Source organism: Lactuca virosa, chromosome 8 (genome assembly GCF_052849685.1).
Source record: "Lactuca virosa cultivar CGN04683 chromosome 8, Lactuca_virosa_CGN04683_v6, whole genome shotgun sequence".
NCBI classification, from domain to species: Eukaryota; Viridiplantae; Streptophyta; class Magnoliopsida; order Asterales; family Asteraceae; genus Lactuca; species Lactuca virosa.
In genome coordinates, this window is record NC_136433.1 from 119,356,731 (window position 1) to 119,380,312 (window position 23,582).

Genomic DNA, 23,582 nt, shown 5'->3' on the forward strand with positions numbered 1-23,582 from the left:
GCTTAGGGCCCCTACTTCTAGAGGGTCCCACTTAACCCAAATACCCAATACAATCCAATGTCCAATACAATCCATATTAGCTGAATTGTTGACTTGCTGTGCACACGCCTCAAAATTTTGATTCGTCAATTCTTCTTCTACATGCAACGATCATACTTATCTTCTTCTTCTTCTTAGGGGCGGCTCAAAAATCGAACTCTGATCTGCTGAAATACACACATCATCTTCTTTTCTTCTTCTTCCTTCTCCATTATCGGCTTCTCCATTCTCGGACTCTCAACTCTGATTAACTGATAACTCCACTCCATTGTTCAAAAATTTCTGATGAATAACGATTCAAGGTTGTCACTGAAAATGGTACGTGCAATTTTTTCACTTTTCAGTTTTATTTTTCCATTATCTGTCATCCGGATCTTAGAATCTGATTATCTAATTAGGGTGTGTCATTGTTACAATATGTTGTTGAAATTGTTTCTGGAACCGGGCATACTTATAATCTAAGATATCAAAACTGATTATCTAATTAGGGTTAATAGTTAAAGCTGATTAGGGTTAATGTTTTTTAGTTTTTAATTTTTCAGTTATCTGATTTTTGTTTCTATTCTTCATTGATTACAACAGATTACAGAATATATGAATCAAGTTCGAACGAATTTCAGAATTTGAGTTTTTAGACTCCAGTTTTCCAGATTTGAGCTTTCCATTATCTTCTAAAGTTCTATTATCAAAACTCAAGGTAGCAGGTATAATCCTAAATTCCTAATTGGCTAATCTATATCTTCTATACTTATAGTAGTCATCTTGGTGATTGTTTATTGTTATTATTAATCAAATAATAAATAATCATGTCAAAGGGCCCTAACTTTTTGGTTTGCTTAGAGCCCCAAACTGGTTGAGCCGACCCTGAGTTTGACAATGAATCTATGATAAAGCATACCAGTCAATCAAATAAAAATGATTATAAATAAATATTAATGCAAGTTAATATATTATGTCAATTGACCAAAGTATATTGTATGATTTGGAATATAAATTTTTATTTTGTTAAATAAACCTTTTATATCTATATCATATCATACTATATTTATAAATGAGACATTTTTTCTATCACTTCATGCATTTGAAACCCCCATGAAACATCCCAAAAATACAACCCAAAAATTTTTGTTTGAAAACATTACTAAACCATAATATCAAATATCAAAAGATAAAAACCATGAATCGTGTATCTCAAATGTCATAATAAATTATCAAATCAAAACTAGTATCAAGATCATATCAAAATATCAGAGTCAATCTCCCAGGCTAAACTGTGGTGTGTGCCATGCCATCATCCCGAGCCCTTCCCTTTGCTAGCTGAAGTACCTGAAACCAAAACTGAAACTGTAAGCACGAAGCTTAGTGAGCTCCCCCTCCCAAACTACCACATACCATACAATAACATATAAAGCACATACTGGGCCTTGCCCACTGCATCGGACCGAAGTCTGGAAATAACCAGGACCTTGCCCACTGCATCGGACCGAAGTCCGGAACTGACTAGGGCCTTGCCCACTGCATCGGACCGAAGTCCAGAACTGCATCGGACCGAAGTCCAGAACTGCATCGGACCGAAGTCCAGAACTGACTAGGGCCTTGCCCAATGCATCGGACCGAAGTCCGGAACTGCATCGGACCGAAGTCCGGAACTGACTGAACATAGCATAACATAATCATAACATATAATATGAACACATATACTGCATACTGTATCAGACCATAGCCTGGAACACGTAACGCATACCATGCATGTATCACAAAGACACCAAGCATACTGAACTACTGCATCAGACTGTAGTCCGGAACTACTGCTAACTAAATGGGCCGGCATTGTGGCCATAGATCCGTTCCTACTAGAAGGAAAACTCACCTCGTAAGGCTGGCTGCTTAAATGCTGCTCGGGAACTGTCTGACTGCTGCTCCGGTAACTCCCCGACTACAATTCCCAAAAGACACTTAATCAAACACTGATAACTAATCTTAGGGTAAAATGACTATTTTACCCCCTGATCAAAGTCAACAATTCGTTGACCTGACTCGTCGAGTTGGGCCGCCAACTCGTCGAGTCCCTATCTTTCCTTCTACTCCCCTTACCGACTCTACTCGTCGAGTTTAACCAAAACTCGATGAGTTCTCCTTCTTTACTGATATCATGCCATCCTTCATCCGGCTCGCCGAGTTGTATGATCAACTCGTCGAGTTCACCTTCAACATAAGAACACGTCCAGTCTGTGACTCGCCGAGTTGTATGAACAACTCGTCGAGTCTGTTCTTACGGGTAAGGAGATTGCCTTGGACTCGCCGAGTCAGGGCGTAGACTCGCCGAGTCCCTCTACACTCAGATCCATGTCTTAACTCACTGAGTCTTTACTTCACTCACTAAACAGACTTGCTACTACTGAACAGGGAATCTAAGACTCGCGACCCGACTCGCCGAGTCAGAAGAACGACTCGCCGAGTCCTTTGCATGCAATTTCTATTCAGTCGATTCTAATCAGTTTTAGTGCATCCAATTCATAGATCTGTGTTTCCGGGACTGTCTGAACACGTAAAGTTGCTAACTTTACGTGTATCTATGATGCAATGAAACAATAACACTCAAACTTGGCTATTATGGGGGTTACTTGACTAGAACAAAGCCATGGCTGCCAAAAGGTGGCCTTCTTGAGCTCCTGGAACTCAAGAGAGGCTAGATCCGAGGTATGGCTTGATTACAAAGCTTCATCACTAGGTATTTGGGGTTTTTTAGCTCAAAACCATCAATTTGGGGACAAACTAGATCTAGAAATACAATAACCAAGATGAAAGCTTTATTACCAGAAAGGATGGCCAAAGAGGAGTATAATCTGGATCTACTTCTTCTTCCTTGAGTTCTTCTACCTTCTCCTTCTTCTTCTTGCTCAACAATGCACCAAGATTCCTTCACAAGGGCAAAAGATCACTCACACACACACTTCCAGGAGGCTAGGGTTTCGGGAATAAGTCTCTAAGAGGTGAAGGGGGCTGGTTTGGGGCTATAATGGTGTTTAAATAGGGTGCAAACCCCTTTAATTAGGGTTTCATCCAAACTGGCCTACTCGTCGAGTCCAAGCGTGGACTCGGCGAGTAGATTACTTAAATCCGCGTCCCAAACTCGCATCTACTCGACGAGTTAGGGCTGCCACTCGTCGAGTCACTAATACAAATGGCATAAAAATGAGATCAAATACGTACCCGAAACAGGGCGTTACAACTCTCCCCCACTTATCTTAGACTTCGTCCTCGAAGTCTGCTGCTACTAAATCTGAAAATAACTCCGGGTAATGCTCCCTCATCTCCTCCTCGGTCTCCCATGTCCACTCTGAACCCTTCCGGTGCTGCCACTGCACCTTCACTAGCTGAACCACCTTGTTCCTCAAGGTCTTCGTCTTCCGATCCAAGATCGCAACGGGTCTCTCGATGTAATTCAGGCTGCTGTCAACTTGAATATCCTCCAACGGTACAACTGCTGACTCATCCACCAAACACTTCTGCAACTGAGACACATGGAAAGTCTTGTGGATCTGGCTAAGCTCTGCTGGAAGATCTAACCGATACGCAACCCGACCTACCCGAGCCAAAACCCTAAAGGGTCCAATGAACCAGGGGCCTAGCTTGCCCCTCTTCCGGAACCTAATGACACCCTTCCAGGGTGACACTTTCAGGAGGACCATATCGCCTACCTGAAACTCCAAGTCAGAACGCCTCCTATCGGCGTAACTCTTCTGCCGACTCTAAGCAGTCTGGAGCCGGCTACGAACCTGCTGTATCAACTCTGTGGTCTTAAGCACCACCTCTGTGCTCCCCATGACTCTCTGACCGACCTCGCCCGAACAGATTGGGGTCCTACACTTCCTCCCGTAGAGCATCTCAAAGGGAGGCCGGTCTATACTAGAGTGGTAACTGTTGTTATACGAAAATTCCGCTAATAGAAGGTACGTATCCTAACTGCCACCAAAATCGAGGACACATGCCCGAAGCATGTCCTCGAGAGTTTGAATCGTCCTCTCACTCTGCCCGTCCGTCTGAGGGTGGAAAGCGGTGCTGAAAAGGAGACGAGTCCCCATCTCGTCATGGAACCTCTTCCAAAATGTCACACCCCGAAACCGATGGCGGAAACGTTCCGGGGCGGAGGACGTCATGCGTAGTATCACAACAGTTGTATCATAGTAAGCGTAGTAAACACAACCATTACATTATAATAAGAATATTTACATTATTGAAAACATGGTTTATACATAACAGTATATAGCAAAAGTAAAAGACGTGAATCCGAAACGCTCCGTCTTCTCAAAAAGTTGGCAGGAGTACCTGTCTATTGATGCCCTGAGAATACAAGCAGTTTTAAAATATCAGCATAAAGCTGGTGAGTTCATAAGCGTTTAATTCTGGTGAAAGAAATGCTTCTTTGATTCTTTGAAAAGTGTTTTCCAAGAAAATCCTATATTTTCTTATGAAAGAAGTTTGATTATCCATATGTTAAACAGCCTGTTTACGAACGGTTTAGTTATCCCAGGAAAATCCTATATTTTCCTTAAAAGTTGATAGTTGGTTATCGATTCTGATACGAGGTGTACAAGTATCTACCATACTTGTATCGTTAGATGTAGTTTCTTTGAAAAACCCTGTTTACTCTCAGTGAGATGTATTAGCCTTATTACATAAATAAAACTAATAAATAAGTAGTGAACTAGATCCTAAGGGCATTACTAATGCCCTCTAGTAATCAAATCGGCTATTACTTTGAGGTTAGTTCACTTGTTTCATTATTACAAAAGTAAATCTCTGTTATCTAGGTTGCGAGTTTTATAACCATACATTAAACTAGATATGGCACGTAACGGGGGCCAGTATCCTTTTATGACTTTGTCACCCCAGGCATGGCTGCCTAACTGTAGCCAGCTGTTTAGGTACGGGATAGTCAGTCCCATATAGATCTATACACAATAGTCACGCTCTCCCTACAAGAGATTCTGGTTATAAGGGCTAGTACTACACTCACGAATCCGATGGAGAGTTACCAAGGACGTGTCTCCAATCCTAAAATAAAAAACTTACAAGTAATAGTATCGAAAATCATGTTTATGTTTTGTATAAATCCTTTATAAAATATCACATTTTATGATAAGATTTACAAGTTCCTTGCTTTAGTTTTGAAAACTGTTTCTACGAGTTGATTTCTTAATCGATTGGTAAAACGGTTTTCTGAGTTAAAAGCATGTTGAATATATAATCATTCTATGCAAAATGAGATAACTGGAGCACAAGTTTCCTTGTACTTTTGCTTGTATTCCCCCCCTGAAAACATGAAAAACTCGGAAAAAGCGTAGGGGTATGAACTCACCGTTTGACGTAGGATCTGGGTGTATGATCGGTTACGAATGCTGAGTGTCAACCGATGTTTCGTACGCAAGTGGATCCTATTAACATGTGATAACACATATGTGTGTTAGAATTAGGGTGTTTCATGAATAAACATGACGGGAAACCACCCTAAAGACTTGGAATTGCTTGACGGGACCCTTATAGTTTAGGAAACACTTATATGGAAGTGTTACAATCACAAACGATTGCATGAAAGAAGTGTATGGTCACCAAATGAAGCTTTCGGTCCAAATGGCATGTTTCTTGAGGTTTTCGGCCCAAAGGGTTTTCGGTCCAAAGAGGTTTTCGGTCCAAGAACACTTTTCGGTCCATGAAGGGTTTTCGGTCCATGAAGGTGACCAAAAACTCATGATGTTTGATGCATGTGGTGATTTTCAAGGGCTTTCAAACATGAATAGGGGTTCTAAGTTTTATCCAAAGTCGTAAGTGAGTTTTAAGGTCTTAAAGGCACCTTTCTTTAGGGTTTTCGGTCAAAGGAGATGCACTATACCGAAAACTCCTTTTGTTCTTGGAAAAGGACGATTTCAAGGCCTTAAACAAGAGTTTCTACTAGATAATAAGTGCAGAAAGTAATACTTACGATTTAGAGGCCAATAGAGTTGATTTTTGGACCAAAACACTAGTGTGTGTTCTTGGTGTTCTTGGAGATTAAACCCAAAAAGATGAAGTTAAGGGATGAAATCGAAGGGGGATGCTAGTTAGGAAGATTTATCAACAATTCAAGGTGAAAGAAACACTTACATTTTTCGAGAACTTGAAGATCAAAGTGAAGAACTCGATGATACTTGAGAGAGAATGGATGTTTTCTGGCTTTGAAAAGGAAAGAATGATCCAAATGATCATGAAATATATATGTAGGATGGGGTTTTCGGTCACCTTGACCGAAAACTCAAAGGTCTTGACCGAAAACTCCTTCTTGAGGAGGTTTTCGGTTTGCTTCATGACTAGAACTTCAACCAAATTCTAACACCTATTCCTTTGATGCACTAAGTTTAGAATATTCCGTTAGTCCAAAAATAATACTGACGTGAACAGAAATAAATCCGAATTGACTTATTTAAACGCAAAGTCTTTCCCAAACTATCAAATTTGACGGAATTAAATAAAAACCCGAATTTGATTAACGGAAATTGAGTAAGGATAACGGAAAAAGTTTCGGGTTGTCACATCATCCCCCCGTTAGAGGGAATTTCGTCCCGAAATTTGAACATAGAATACAAATCATGGATTAGAAAAGAGATGTGGATACTTCTGTTTCATCTGATCTTCGCGTTCCCAAGTGAATTCAGGTCCCCGCTTGGCATTCCAGCGAACCTTCACTATCGGGATGCGGCTTTGTTTCGTTCGTTTGATCTCTCTATCCATGATTTCAACTGGTTCTTCCACAAAGTTTAGGTTCTCGTTGATTTCAATCTCGTCGAGAGGAATTGTAAAGGTTTCGTCGGATACGCATTTCTTAAGATTCGAAACGTGGAATACAAGATGAATGTTGCTAAGTTCTTGTGGTAAACGAAGTTTGTAGGCTATGAGACCGATCCTAGTGAGGATCTCGAAGGGTCCTATGTATCTCGGGTTTAGCTTTCCATGCTTTCCGAAGCATATCATGCCCTTCCAGGGTGAGACTTTTAGTAGGACACGGTCTCCAACCTGGAACTCCAAGGGTTTTCGTCGTTTATCGGCGTAGCTCTTTTGTCTATCTCGTGAGGCCTTAAGTCGTTCTCAGATTTGTACATTATTTTTAGTGGTTTCGCGGATGATTTCTGGACCAGTGAGAGTATTGTCAGGGACTTGTCCCTTGGCTAGCTGCGTGTCACCAACCTCAGCCCAGCACAGAGGGGATCTGCACTTGCGACCATAAAGGGCTTCGAAAGGCGCAGCCTTGATGCTGGTATGGTAACTGTTGTTGTAGGAAAATTCAACTAAAGGAAGATGAGTGTCCCATGACGCGCCGAAATCGATGACGCAGGCTCTTAACATATCTTGCAATGTCTGAATTGTTCTCTCACTCTGTCAATCAGGCTGAGGATGGTAAGCTGTGCTCATATCCAACTTAGTTCCAAGAGCTTTCTGTAGTGACTGCCAGAACCTCGAAGTGAAAATGCTATCTCGATCAGAGATAATGGACACAGGCACACCGTGCAGTCGGACTATCTCTTGGATGTAGATTTGCGTGAGTCTCTCCATTTTGAAAGTTTCTTTGATTGGCAGGAAGTGGGCGGATTTAGTCAAACGATCGAAAATTACCCAGATGGCGTCGTCCCCACTCGGAGGCTTGGGTAGTTTGGTGATAAAATCCATAGTAATTCTCTCCCACTTCCACTCAGGTATCTCCGGCTGGTGGAGTAGACCTGAGGGTTTCTGATATTCGACCTTCACCTTGGCGCAAGTCAGGCACTTGCCCACGAAGGTAGCGATCTCTGCTTTCATGTTCGGCCACCAATACAGTTTCTTGAGATCGAGGTACATCTTGTCCGAACCTGGGTGAACGGAGTATTTGGTCTTGTGAGCTTCGTTCATTACAACCTCTCTGTAACCACCGAACTTTGGGGTCCAGATCCGGTTCATGAAATAATAGACTCCGTTTCCCTTGATTTCTAGGTTCTTTTCCATTCCTCTCAAGGTTTCACCCGGCATGTTCTCTGGTCTTAATGCTTCCAACTGAGCCTCCTTGATTTGCGCGGATAAATGGGAATGGATAGTCATGGTCAGTTCCTTCACTCTACGACCTGAGTACTCCTTCCGGCTGAGGCCATCTGCCACCACATTGGCCTTCCCAGGATGGTAGCGGATTTCGCACTCGTAATCGCTGAGTAGCTCAACCCATAGCCGTTGTCTCATGTTCAGCTCCTCTAGGTCGAAGATATGCTGCAGGCTTTTATGGTCAGTGAAGATAGTGCACTTGGTTCCGTAGAGAGAATGTCTCCATATCTTTAGTGCGAAGACTACTGCTCCCAATTCCAGATCGTGAGTTGTGTAGTTGACTTCATGTGCTTTCAGCTGTCTTGAGGCATAAGCAATGACTTTTCCCCGTTGCATGAGTACACAGCCTAGGCCCTGATTAGATGCATCACAGTAGATAACGAAGTCCTCCGTCCCTTTGGGCAGAGACAAGATATGTGCGCTGCATAGGGCCCGCTTCAATGTTTGGAATGCAGTGTCTTGCTTTTCACTCCAACATAAGAGTATGCCTTTCTGAGTCAGAGTGGTTAAAGGTTTGACAATTCTGGAGAAATTCTGGATAAATCTGCGATAGTAGCCAGCGAGACCCAAGAAGTGACGGATTTCTGTGGGTGTCTTCGGTGCTGGCCAGTTCTCTATCGCTTTGATTTTGGAGGGGTCCACGTGTATGCCTTCCTCGCTTACTACGTGACCTAGGAAGGTTACTTTTCAAATCCAGAATTCGCACTTGGAGAATTTCGCGTACAGCTTCTCCGTCCTTAAGGTTTCCAGTACCGATATCAAGTGCTGTCGATGATCTTCCTCACTTTTGGAATAGACAAGTATATCGTCGATGAACACAATTACGAACTTGTCCAGGAAGGAACGACACACCTGATTCATCAGGTCCATGAATACTGCCGGTACGTTGGTTAGACCGAAGGGCATCACTACAAATTCGTAGTGACCATACCGAGTCCGAAATGCTGTCTTAGTAACATCACTCTCATGGACTCGCAGCTGATGGTACCCTGATCTTAGGTCTATTTTGGAAAAGTAACTGTCTCCTTGAAGTTGATCGAAGAGGTCGTCGATTCGAGGAAGAGGGTAACGGTTTTTGACTGTGAGCTTATTCAACTCTCGATAGTCAATGCACATCCGAAAGGATCCATCCTTCTTTTTCACGAACAAGATCGGGTCTCCCCAGGGTGAGGAACTCGGTCTGATGAACCCTTTGCTGAGCAGCTCATTGAGCTGACTGGATAACTCCTGCATTTCTGCCAGCGCTAGTCGGTATGGGGATTTAGCTACGGGGGTAGCTCCGGGGACTAAGTCGATGCGAAACTCGACTTGGCGTTCGGGAAGGATTCCCGGGAGATCTTCGGGAAAAACATCGGGAAAGTTGCAGACTTCGGGGATGCTCTCGAGGTCTTTAACTTCCTGCTTCTCGTTAATGACGTGGGCTAGGAATGCATAACACTCCTTTCGCAGGAGTTTCTGGGCTTGGATGCATGAAATGATACAGAGGTTCGAACTGAGTTTATCACCGTAAATCATGAGAGTTTCATCAGAGGAGAGATTGAGGCGGATAGCTTTTTCGTAACAAAGGATATCAGTATGATTGGGGCTCAACCAATCCATGCCGATGATGACATCGAAGCTTTTTATGGAGACTGGCATAAGGTCGATAGGAAAAGAATGATCGTTTAAAGCGAGGGTACAACCTACGTATATATCATTAGTGCTCTCTTTCTCACCGTTAGCCATCTCGACGGTAAATGTTTCAGTTAATGGTTGAGGTTTATGCCTAAGAAGATGTTTGAATGCATAGCTAACAAAACTTCTCTCCGCACCAGAATCGAAAAGAATGCATGCATAAGAGTTGTCGAGGAGGAACGTACCCGAAACAACGGTGGGGTCTGCAACTGCCTCATCTTGACCCATCGTTAGAACTCTCCCCGTGCCATCTGCTGTTGTTGTCTTGGGGCAGTTTCTCTTGAAATGCCCGACTTCCCCACAGCCATAACAGGCTTTACCGACACCTGCTCTAGAGGCCTGATCGGTTGTTGGACTGGTGTTCTGCAGTTTCGAGCCGTGTGACCCTTCTTGCCACAGTTGCTGCAGAGCGTTTCACGGCATGGGCCGGGGATGCGATGATGATAGTTGCATTTGCTGCACCAATGGAGGGTACCAGTATATCCACTGGTAGGTGCTTGAGTGGCAGGAGCAGCGGCAGGAGTAGTAGCAGCGTGGACTGCCACTGTTTGCTGTTTCTTTGAGGGCTCCTGTGAAGACTGGCCCTTACGCTGCTTCCAGAACTTTCTTTTCTCACCACTCCCTTTAGCTGGCTCAGGAGTGGTTGCCACTTTATCAAGATCAACTTCGTGATCTATGAGAGCTTGCGCCAGACACTTAGCGCTGTCAAAGGTGCTTGCCCTTGCAGCCAAGACATTTCCTTTGGTGGGTTGCGTCAGTCCCCATATGTATCTCTCTATCTTCTTGCTTTCCGGGGTGACCATTCCCGGGCAAAGAAGTGCTAGGTCTTCAAACCTAGAAGTGTAGGAAGCAATGTCAGATTCTTTCATCCTCAGGTTCCAGAGTTCATGCTCTAGTTTCTGCATCTCACCCCGTGGGCAGTACTCAACTATCATGAGTTCCTTTAAGCTTTCCCAACCCATAGCATTTGCCACTGGTAGGGTTAGGGATTTGACCCGACCATTCCACCAGGTCAGTGCCCTGTTGGCAAAGGTGCAAGCGGAGAATTTTACTTTGTTGACCTCAGAACGGGAACAGATTTCGAAAATGGACTCGATCTTTTCGAACCATTGAGTCAGGGCAATAACTCCTCCTTTGCCGTCGAAGGATGTGGGTTTCACGCTCATGAAGTCCTTATAGGAACACTCCTTCTGGTGTCCCTGACCACCTTCATGATTTTGGGGATGCGTACCACCTCCCTGACCACCAGATCCGCCAGGATTCATCTGTGACATCGCGGCAGCCACAACAGCAGTAACAACTTCTTCGAACATAACGGGATCGAACTGAGGGGGCGGTGGTGGTGGTGGAGCGTCGTCATTTCTTTTGATGGGTCTTTTTCGGGGAGGCATCTTGTTCTAGAAACAATTAGGAAGAAGAGGATGGTAAGTCCTCAAGATATATGAAACAAAATATATCTCATCCTGATAATAAAGTGTTCTACCGAGTGATAAGCAAAGGAAGTTACTAATGCAAGTAAGTTATCGCTAAGAAACAAATAGGTAGCAACACTAGGAATGAATTTCTACAATGTATTTGGCTCTGACTAAAATACTCCTATAGTATTTTAAGTTGTATGGATACTGGGTAAGTTTTAGGCCTGTTGCAACACCAAAGTCACTCCCAAGCACATGTTGGTCATGTCTCGAATAAATATAGTTGATCAGGCTATATTGACCCTAAACATGATTACATAACTGCCCACGTTTAACCGCAGTGTTCAACATCCAAAATACTTTTGTTTTGTTCTACTTATGATACGGATTCTGGTACTCGGGTATACTTGTATATTCTTTGTAAAAATACTTATATTTTAAAAGTATACTTTTAGTTCAGAGCACTTCAGCCCCTTTGTGTTTATAGTTGTATACCATGTAAGGTTCGGTATACTTAGTTCACTATAAACAATAGCTATGATACCAATCTGTCACACCCCGAAACCGATGGCGGAAACGTTCCGGGGCGGACGACGTCATGCGTAGTATCACAACAGTTGTATCATAGTAAGCGTAGTAAACACAACCATTACATTATAATAAGAATATTTACATTATTGAAAACATGGTTTATACATAACAGTATATAGCAAAAGTAAAAGACGTGAATCCAAAACGCTCCGTCTTCTCAAAAAGTTGGCAGGAGTACCTGTCTATTGATGCCCTGAGAATACAAGCAGTTTTAAAATATCAGCATAAAGCTGGTGAGTTCATAAGCGTTTAATTCTGGTGAAAGAAATGCTTCTTTGATTCTTTGAAAAGTGTTTCCCAAGAAAATCCTATATTTTCTTATGAAAGAAGTTTGATTATCCATATGTTAAACAGCCTGTTTACGAACGGTTTAGTTATCCCAGGAAAATCCTATATTTTCCTTAAAAGTTGATAGTTTGTTATCGATTCTGATACGAGGTGTACAAGTATCTACCATACTTGTATCGTTAGATGTAGTTTCTTTGAAAAACCCTGTTTACTCTCAGTGAGATGTATTAGCCTTATTACATAAATAAAACTAATAAATAAGTAGTGAACAAGATCCTAAGGGCATTACTAATGCCCTCTAGTAATCAAATCGGTTATTACTTTGAGGTTAGTTCACTTGTTTCATTATTACAAAAGTAAATCTCTGTTATCTAGGTTGCGAGTTTTATAACCATACATTAAACTAGATATGGCACGTAACGGGGGCCAGTATCCTTTTATGACTTTGTCACCCCACGCATGGCTGCCTAACTGTAGCTAGCTGTTTAGGTACGGGATAGTCAGTCCCATATAGATCTATACACAATAGTCACGCTCTCCCTACAAGAGATTCTGGTTATAAGGGCTAGTCCTACACTCACGAATCCGATGGAGTGTTACCAAGGACGTGTCTCCAATCCTAAAATAACAAACTTACAAGTAATAGTATCGAAAATCATGTTTATGTTTTGTATAAATCCTTTATAAAATATCACATTTTATGATAAGATTTACAAGTTCCTTGCTTTAGTTTTGAAAACTGTTTCTACGAGTTGATTTCTTAATCGATTGGTAAAACGGTTTTCTGAGTTAAAAGCATGTTGAATATATAATCATTCTATTCAAAATGAGATAACTGGAGCACAAGTTTCCTTGTACTTTTGCTTGTATTCCCCCCCTGAAAACATGAAAAACTCGGAAAAAGCGTAGGGGTATGAACTCACCGTTTGACGTAGGATCTGGGTGTATGATCGGTTACGAATGCTGAGTGTCAACCGATGTTTCGTACGCAAGTGGATCCTATTAACATGTGACAACACATATGTGTGTTAGAATTAGGGTGTTTCATGAATAAACATGACGGGAAACCACCCTAAAGACTTGGAATTGCTTGACGGGACCCTTATAGTTTAGGAAACACTTATATGGAAGTGTTACAATCACAAACGATTGCATGAAAGAAGTGTATGGTCACCAAATGAAGCTTTCGGTCCAAATGGCATGTTTCTTGAGGTTTTCGGCCCAAAGGGTTTCGGTCCAAAGAGGTTTTCGGTCCAAGAACACTTTTCGGTCCATGAAGGGTTTTCGGTCCATGAAGGTGACCAAAAACTCATGATGTTTGATGCATGTGGTGATTTTCAAGGGCTTTCAAACATGAATAGGGGTTCTAAGTTTTATCCAAAGCCATAAGTGAGTTTTAAGGTCTTAAAGGCACCTTTCTTTAGGGTTTTCGGTCAAAGGAGATGCACTATACCGAAAACTCCTTTTGTTCTTGGAAAAGGACGATTTCAAGGCCTTAAACAAGAGTTTCTACTAGATAATAAGTGCAGAAAGTAATACTTACGATTTAGAGGCTAATCGAGTTGATTTTTGGACCAAAACACTAGTGTGTGTTCTTGGTGTTCTTGGAGATTAAACCTAAAAAGATGAAGTTAAGGGATGAAATCGAAGGGGGATGCTAGTTAGGAAGATTTATCAACGATTCAAGGTGAAAGAAACACTTACATTTTTCGAGAACTTGAAGATCAAAGTGAAGAACTCGATGATACTTGAGAGAGAATGGATGTTTTCTGGCTTTGAAAAGGAAAGAATGATCCAAATGATCATGAAATATATATGTAGGATGGGGTTTTCGGTCACCTTGACCGAAAACTCAAAGGTCTTGACCGAAAACTCCTTCTTGAGGAGGTTTTCGGTTTGCTTCATGACTAGAACTTCAACCAAATTCTAACACCTATTCCTTTGATGCACTAAGTTTAGAATATTCCGTTAGTCCAAAAATAATACTGACGTGAACAGAAATAAATCCGAATTGACTTATTTAAACGCAAAGTCTTTCCCAAACTATCAAATTTGACGGAATTAAATAAAAACCCGAATTTGATTAACGGAAATTGAGTAAGGATAACGGAAAAAGTTTCGGGTTGTCACATCATCCCCCCGTTAGAGGGAATTTCGTCCCGAAATTTGAACATAGAATACAAATCATGGATTAGAAAAGATATGTGGATACTTCTGTTTCATCTGATCTTTGCGTTCCCAAGTGAATTCAGGTCCCCGCTTGGCATTCTAGCGAACCTTCACTATCGGGATGCGGCTTTGTTTCGTTCGTTTGATCTCTCTATCCATGATTTCAACTGGTTCTTCCACGAAGTTTAGGTTCTCGTTGATTTCAATCTCGTCGAGAGGAATTGTAAAGGTTTCGTCAGATACGCATTTCTTAAGATTCGAAACGTGGAATACAGGATGAATGTTGCTAAGTTCTTGTGGTAAACGAAGTTTGTAGGCTATGAGACCGATCCTAGTGAGGATCTCGAAGGGTCCTATGTATCTCGGGTTTAGCTTTCCATGCTTTCCGAAGCATATCATGCCCTTCCAGGGTGAGACTTTTAGTAGGACACGATCTCCAACCTGGAACTCCAAGGGTTTTCGTCGTTTAGTAGGACACGGTCTCTAACCTGGAACTCCAAGGGTTTTCGTCGTTTAGTAGGACACGGTCTCCAACCTGGACACGGTTGTCACAGAAAACCTGGAAGTGAACCGGACGTCTCGATCTGATACTACCGAAACAGGCACTCCATGACGTGCCACAACCTCTCGCACATAAATATCGGCTATCTTCTCAGCCGATATACTCTCCTGGATCGGTACGAAATGTGCGCTCTTGGTCAACCAATCCACTATGACCCAAATCGCGCCAACTCCATGTGCAGTCCTGGGAAGCTTAGTAACGAAATCCATGGTGATATCCTCCCATTTCCACACGGGAATGTCTAATGGCTGCATCTTGCTGTGGGGTCTCTGGTGCTCTGCCTTGACCTTCCTGCAGGTCAGGCATCTCTCCACGTACCAAGCTACGTCCCGCTTCATGCAGGGCCACCAATAATCGGGTCGAAGATCTCTGTACATCTTCGTTGCCCCTGGGTGGATGGAGAACCGAGACTTGTGGGCCTCATCCATCAACACCCGCCGTACTCCTCCCTAGTACGGCACCCAAACTCTCCCATGAAGGGTCAACAATCCTCGACTGTCATAATCGAAAGAAGCTACTCGGCCCACGATCCTCTCACACTTCTGTCTCTCCTCCTTTAGGCCCTCAACTTGTGCCTCTCTAATCTGCTCCAACAATGGAGTAATCACTGTCATCCTCAGACATATATCCCTGATCAGGGCCGACATCGCCTTGCGGCTCAGGGCATCGGCCACTACGTTGGCCTTACCCGGATGATAAAGGATCTCACAATCGTAGTCCTTTACCACATCTAACCACCGACGCTGCCTCATGTTTAGATTCGGCTGATCCATGAGGTACCTCAGGCTCTTGTGATCCGTGTAAATGGTACAACGGACCCCATAGAGGTAATGTCTCCAAATCTTGAGGGCGAACACCACTGCCCCCAGCTCTAAATTGTGCGTCGGATAGTTAGCCTCGTGAGGCTTCAACTGTCTAGAGGCATAAGCTATCACATGCCCTCGCTGCATCAACACTTCTCCCATACCTGTGATCGAACCATCACAGTAGACTACGAAGTCATCCACTCCCTCTGGCAGGGTAAGAATCAGTGCCTCACACAATCTCTGCCTGAGGGTCTCAAATGTTGCCTGCTGCTCAGGCCCCCAGCGAAATGCCACCGACTTCTTGGTCAGTCGAGTGAGCGGAACTGCTATCTTGGAGAAATCCTGGATGAATCTGTTGTAGTACCCTGCCAAACCTAGGAAGCTCCGAATCTCAGATGGAGACCTAGGGACCTCCCACTGCATCACGGCCTCTATCTTGGTGAGATCTACTAGTATACCCTTCTGGTTGACGAGGTGTCCAAGGAACGGCACCTCGCGCAACCAGAACTCACACTTGGAGAACTTCGCGAAAAGTTTCTCCCTCCTCGGTGTCTCTAGCACCTCCCTCCGGTGCTCCTCGTGTTGCTCCTGAGTCTTGGAATAGACCAAGATGTCGTCGATGAACACTATCACAGACCGATCTAACATCGGTCTGCATACGTGGTTCATGAGATCCATGAACGCGGCTGGTGCGTTGGTGAGCCCAAATGGCATCACTACGAACTCATAATGACCATAGCGAGTCCTAAAAGCGGTCTTCTATACATCCTCGCCTCTGACCCGCATTTGATGATAACCGGAGCGCAAATCAATCTTGGAGAACCAAGATGCTCCCTGAAGCTGATCAAACAACTCATCTATCCTCGGAAGTGGGTAACGGTTATTCACCGTCACCTTGTTCAACTCCCGGTAATCTATACACATACGGTGTGACCCGTCCTTCTTCTTCACAAACAGGAACGGGGCTCCCCATGGTGAACTGCTCGGTCTGATAAAACCCTTGTCTAGCAGCTCCTGCAGCTGCGTAGACAACTCCTGCATCTCAGGAGGAGCCAACCGGTATGGTGCCTTGGCTATTGGAGCCACACCAGGAACCAGGTCAATCCTGAACTCAACATGTCTCTCAGGAGGTATCCCAGGCAAATCCTCTGGAAATACATCCGGGTACTCGCGTACTACCGGTACATCGCCAATTGTCGCCTTGCCCTTCTCCCGGGCATCTAAAACATAGGCGACGTACCCCGCACAACCCTGCTGAAAGTAGCGCCTCGCTCTCGCTGCTGAACACAGAATCGGTCCGCGCTGTGGCCTCTCGCCATGAATCACTAACTCTCCCCCGCTAGGAGTGCGAACCCTTACTAATTGCAGCTCATAATCAATCACTGCCCCATTGGGGCTCAACCAATCCATACCCACTATGACCTTATTCCCTCACAGGGGAATAGGACCAGATCTACTGAAAACTGCTCATTAAATAACCGCAGCGAACACTCCCTATGTACCCTCGCGATCCTGACGGTCCTGTCATCAGCTATCTTAACCTCAAGTGGACTGTCCAACTCCCCCGGAGCTCTGCTAAACCGCTTGCTAAGCGCAAGTAAGACAAATGATCGGGTGGCTCCCGAATCAAACAATACTGTAGCTGAAATGTCGTTCACTAAGAACGACCCTATATACAAACACATAACCATGAGAAATAATCAATACCAAATACAGAGATAAGAGGAAAATACATACCCGTCGCCACATCAGGAGTCGCCCGCGCCTCCTCTGCTGTCATCTGGAAAGCTCTACTCTTCGCCACTGGCGCCTCAGCCCAACCCTGACGGCCATTTGTAATCCTCAAAGTAGCAGGGGCAGGTGCTGCCACCTTTCCTGCTGCTGCTAAACTCGGACACTGGGACTTTTTATGTCCCCTCTGATTGCAATGGAAGCAAATCAGATCAGTTGCTGTGGTGGTGGTGGTGGTGGTTGTACAATCCCTACTCATATGCCCGGTCCGACCGCACTTGTAGCAGCCGGAGATCCCTGCCTTACACGCCCCATCGTGCAATCTCCCACACTTGCCACACCGACTGTGGCTCTGCTGTCCTCTAGATCTGTGATCTGATACCTTGGGCTTTTTGCCCAAACTCCCTGTGCCAGATGCCGCCTCTGGCTTCCTCTTCTTTTCCATCTCCAAATCTATCTCTCTCTCTCTCTCTCTCACGATCCCTCGCAATCATGTCATCCAGCGTTTTACAGCTGGACCGGCTCACAAACTGTCTGATATCACTCCTCAACATCTCATGATAACGGGCCTTCTTCATCTCCTCATCAGCTGCATACTAAGGAACGAGAAGAGCCCTCTCCCTGAACTTGGCGGTAATCTCCGCCACAGTCTCAGTAGTCTGAGTAAGATCCTGAAACTCCCTCGCTAACTGCTGCACCTCGATAACCGGTGCAAACTCGGCTCTGAACCTGGTAGTGAAATCGGACCAGTTCATCGCATCGAGAGGTGTGTCCTCTCCCATGACATGTCCGATCTCCTCCCACCAATATCGTGCCCTGTCCTTCAGGAGACAGGATGCTAGTCTGACCTTGTCCCCCTCGGGACATCTGCTGGTGCGGAATGCATTGGTGACATCCGCCAACCACCTGGTACTCGTAATGGGATCCCGCCCCCCATGGTAGTCAGGAGCTCCACATGATCTGAACTCCCTGAAAGTGAGGTGCGCGACCCCATCATGGCCGCCACCTCAGCACGGAATGTGCTCAACCTCTCGTCCATCAGCTCCAAAATACCCTCCTTGATCGAACCGAAGATCACAGGAGTCTGCTCGAGTATGATGCGAGTAACCTCTGAGGAGAGAAACTCCCTAGTCTGCTCATCCAAATGCTCGGCCCCCGAGCCTGATCCCGATCCCTCACCGGCACCCGAACTGCCGACTGCTGGTCTAGGGCGTAAAACCACCATTCTGAAAACACACAATGACAACGTCAGGAATACAGATATATCTCGAGGGATCGCTACTACTACAAGTTTCCTGGTCTCATCTCAGCCTTCCTTGATTCAAGTACGGATCCTCTGCTTTCAGTAGTACGGGCCCATACTACCTTCCACATCTATCTGTACTTTCCTCAAGAACTGCCTTGACTCCACCAAGTCCCTTCTACTACCACTGTTCTCTGCTACTCTCATCCTAGGCTTGCCCAAGGGTAACCACCAACCCACTCTCCGCCATCAGCTGCGTAAGAAGTCCCTGCTTTTTTCCCCTAACTAGCTCGCAATACCATTACATATCACTCAGACTAGATAATTCTTCGAATGAGAGATCCTACCCTACAACGGTTGGACTCAAACAAGAGCTGTGAAGTAGGGCTAGACCTAACCTTCTGAAATTATTTAGTCCTTGCAATATGTAACATAACATATTTGTTTACTAGTTAGTGAAAGACAACCAGAACTCCTAAAAGCACAAAGCAAGCAGCATTCGGACATCGAGTGCACATAATCAAGCATATACTGCTCATGCTATCCTCCTAACTAATCTATACTAGCATGCAGTTATCATAAAGCTGATACACATACAATAGGCACATAAGGCATCCTTCCTAGATCCTTAGTCCTAATCTAGCATGCAGTTCTCATAAAGCTGATACACATACAATAGGCACATAAGGCATCCTTCCTAGATCCTTAGTCCTAATCTAGCACGCTGTTCTACTAAAACTGATAATCATAACATAAACTTGTATTGGTAATTTGGGAGTACTTACTTGAACTCGGCTGATCGCATGCACCACACCCTTTTATCTTTTTTCAAAACTCTTTTCTCTTTTTAAGTTTTTTTTTCAAAAATTCTTTCCGAAAATGATTTTCTTTTGAAAACCTTATACCATTTCCTTAGTTTGAGTTCAGACATACCCGAAAGTGTGTCCGAATCCCTCAAACCAAGGCTCTGATACCAACTTGAAACATCCCAAAAATACAACCCAAATTTTTTTGTTTGAAAACATTACTAAACCATAATATCAAATATCAAAAGATAAAAACCATGAATCGTGTATCTCAAATGTCATAATAAATTATCAAATCAAAACTAGTATCAAGATCATATCAAAATATCAGAGTCAATCTCCCACGCTAAACTGTGGTGTGTGCCATGCCATCATCCCGAGCCCTTCCCTTTGCTAGCTGAAGTACCTGAAACCAAAACTGAAACTGTAAGCACGAAGCTTAGTGAGCTCCCCCCTGAAACTACCACATACCATATAATAACATATAAAGCACATACTGGGCCTTGCCCACTGCATCGGACCGAAGTCCGGAACTAACCAGGGCCTTGCCCACTACATCAGACCGAAGTCCGGAACTGACTAGGCCTTGCCCACTGCATCGGACCGAAGTCCGGAACTGCATCAGACCGAAGTCCGGAACTGACTAGGGCCTTGCCCACTGCATCAGACCAAAGTCCGGAACTGACTGAACATAGCATAACATAATCATAGCATATAATATGAACACATATACTGCATACTGCATCAGACCATAGTCCGGAACACGTAACACATACCATGCCTGTATCACAAAGATACCAAGCATACTGAACTACTGCATCAGACTGTAGTTCGGAACTACTGCTAACTAAACGAGCCGACATTATGGCCGTAGAACCGTTCCTACTGGAAGGAAAACTCACCTCGTAAGGCTGGCTGCTTAAATGCTGCTTGGGAACTGTCTGACTGCTGCTCCGGTAACTCCCCGACTACAATTCCCAAAAGACACTTAATCAAACACTGATAACTAATCTTAGGGTAAAATGACTATTTTACCCCCTGATCAAAGTCAACAATACGTTGACCTGACTCGCCGAGTTGGGCCGCCAACTCGTCGAGTCCCTATCTTTCCTTCTACTCCCCTTACCGACTCTACTCGTCGAGTTTAACCAAAACTCGATGAGTTCTCCTTCTTTACTGATATCCTGCCATCCTTCATCCGACTCGCCGAGTTGTATGATCAACTCGTCGAGTTCACCTTCAACATAAGAACATGTCCACTCTGTGACTCGCCGAGTTGTATGAACAACTCCTCGAGTCTGTTCTTACAGGTAAGGAGATTGCCTTGGACTCGCCGAGTCAGGGCGTAGACTCGCTGAGTCCCTCTACACTCAGATCCATGTCTTAACTCATTGAGTCTTTACTCCACTCACTAAACAGACTTGCTACTACTGAACAGGGAATCTAAGACTCGCGACCCGACTCGCCGAGTCCTTTGCATGCAGTTTCTATTCAGTCAATTCTAATCAGTTTTAGTGCATCCAATTCATAGATCTGGGTTTCCGGGACTGTCTGAACACGTAAAGTTGCTAACTTTACGTGTATCTATGATGCAATGAAGCAATAACACTCAAACTTGGCTATTATGGGGGTTACTTGACTAGAACAAAGCCATGGCTGCCAAAAGGTGGCCTTCTTGAGCTCCTGGAACTCAAGAGAGGCTAGATCCGAGGTATGGCTTGATTACAAAGCTTCATCACTAGGTATTTGGGGTTTTTGAGCTCAAAACCATCAATTTGGGGACAAACTAGATTTAGAAATACAATAACCAAGATGAAAGCTTTATTACCAGAAAGGATGGCCAAAGAGGAGTATAATCTGGATCTACTTCTTCTTCCTTGAGTTCTTCTACCTTCTCCTTCTTCTTCTTGCTCAACAATGCACCAAGATTCCTTCACAAGGGCAAAGATCACTCACACACACACACTTCAAGGAGGCTAGGGTTTCGAGAATAAGTCTCTGAGAGGTGAAGGAGGCTGGTTTGGGGCTATAATGGTGTTTAAATAGGGTGCAAACCCCTTTAATTAGGGTTTCATCCAGACTGGCCTACTCATCGAGTCCAAGCGTGGACTCGGCGAGTAGATTACTTAAATCCGCGTCCCAACCTCGCATCTACTCGATGAGTTAGGGCTGCCACTCGTCGAGTCACTAATACAAATGGCATAAAAATGAGATCAAATACGTACCAGAAACGGGGCGTTACACCCCACACAAAATTCCAAGCACCTCATGCATTTGAAACACTCACACCTTTCACCTTCAAAGTAATTAATCACACATCATGAAATATATATGTAGGATGGGGTTTTCGGTCACCTTGACCGAAAACTCAAAGGTCTTGACCGAAAACTCCTTCTTGAGGAGGTTTTCGGTTTGCTTCATGACTAGAACTTCAACCAAATTCTAACACCTATTCCTTTGATGCACTAAGTTTAGAATATTCCGTTAGTCCAAAAATAATACTGACGTGAACAGAAATAAATCCGAATTGACTTATTTAAACGCAAAGTCTTTCCCAAACTATCAAATTTGACGGAATTAAATAAAAACCCGAATTTGATTAACGGAAATTGAGTAAGGATAACGGAAAAAGTTTCGGGTTGTCACATCATCCCCCCGTTAGAGGGAATTTCGTCCCGAAATTTGAACATAGAATACAAATCATGGATTAGAAAAGATATGTGGATACTTCTGTTTCATCTGATCTTTGCGTTCCCAAGTGAATTCAGGTCCCCGCTTGGCATTCTAGCGAACCTTCACTATCGGGATGCGGCTTTGTTTCGTTCATTTGATCTCTCTATCCATGATTTCAACTGGTTCTTCCACGAAGTTTAGGTTCTCGTTGATTTCAATCTCGTCGAGAGGAATTGTAAAGGTTTCGTCGGATACGCATTTCTTAAGATTCGAAACGTGGAATACAGGATGAATGTTGCTAAGTTCTTGTGGTAAACGAAGTTTGTAGGCTATGAGACCGATCCTAGTGAGGATCTCGAAGGGTCCTATGTATCTCGGGTTTAGCTTTCCATGCTTTCCGAAGCATATCATGCCCTTCCAGGGTGAGACTTTTAGTAGGACACGGTCTCCAACCTGGAACTCCAAGGGTTTTCGTCGTTTAGTAGGACACGGTCTCCAACCTGGAACTCCAAGGGTTTTCGTCGTTTAGTAGGACACGGTCTCCAACCTGGACACGGTTGTCACACAAAACCTGGAAGTGAACCGGACGTCTCGATCTGATACTACCGAAACAGGCACTCCATGACGTGCCACAACCTCTCGCACATAAATATCGGCTATCTTCTCAGCCGATATACTCTCCTGGATCGGTACGAAATGTGCGCTCTTGGTCAACCAATCCACTATGACCCAAATCGCGCCAACTCCATGTGCAGTCCTGGGAAGCTTAGTAACGAAATCCATGGTGATATCCTCCCATTTCCACACGGGAATGTCTAATGGCTGCATCTTGCTGTGGGGTCTCTGGTGCTCTGCCTTGACCTTCCTGCAGGTCAGGCATCTCTCCACGTACCAAGCTACGTCCCGCTTCATGCAGGGCCACCAATAATCGGGTCGAAGATCTCTGTACATCTTCGTCGCCCCTGGGTGGATGGAGAACCGAGACTTGTGGGCCTCATCCATCAACACCCGTCGTACTCCTCCCTAGTACGGCACCCAAACTCTCCCATGAAGGGTCAACAATCCTCGACTGTCATAATCGAAAGAAGCTACTCGGCCCACGATCCTCTCACACTTCTGTCTCTCCTCCTTTAGGCCCTCAACTTGTGCCTCTCTAATCTGCTCCAACAATGGAGTAATCACTGTCATCCTCAGACATATATCCCTGATCAGGGCCGACATCGCCTTGCGGCTCAGGGCATCGGCCACTACGTTGGCCTTACCCGGATGATAAAGGATCTCACAATCGTAGTCCTTTACCACATCTAACCACCGACGCTGCCTCATGTTTAGATTCGGCTGATCCATGAGGTACCTCAGGCTCTTGTGATCCGTGTAAATGGTACAACGGACCCCATAGAGGTAATGTCTCCAAATCTTGAGGGCGAACACCACTGCCCCCAGCTCTAAATTGTGCGTCGGATAGTTAGCCTCGTGAGGCTT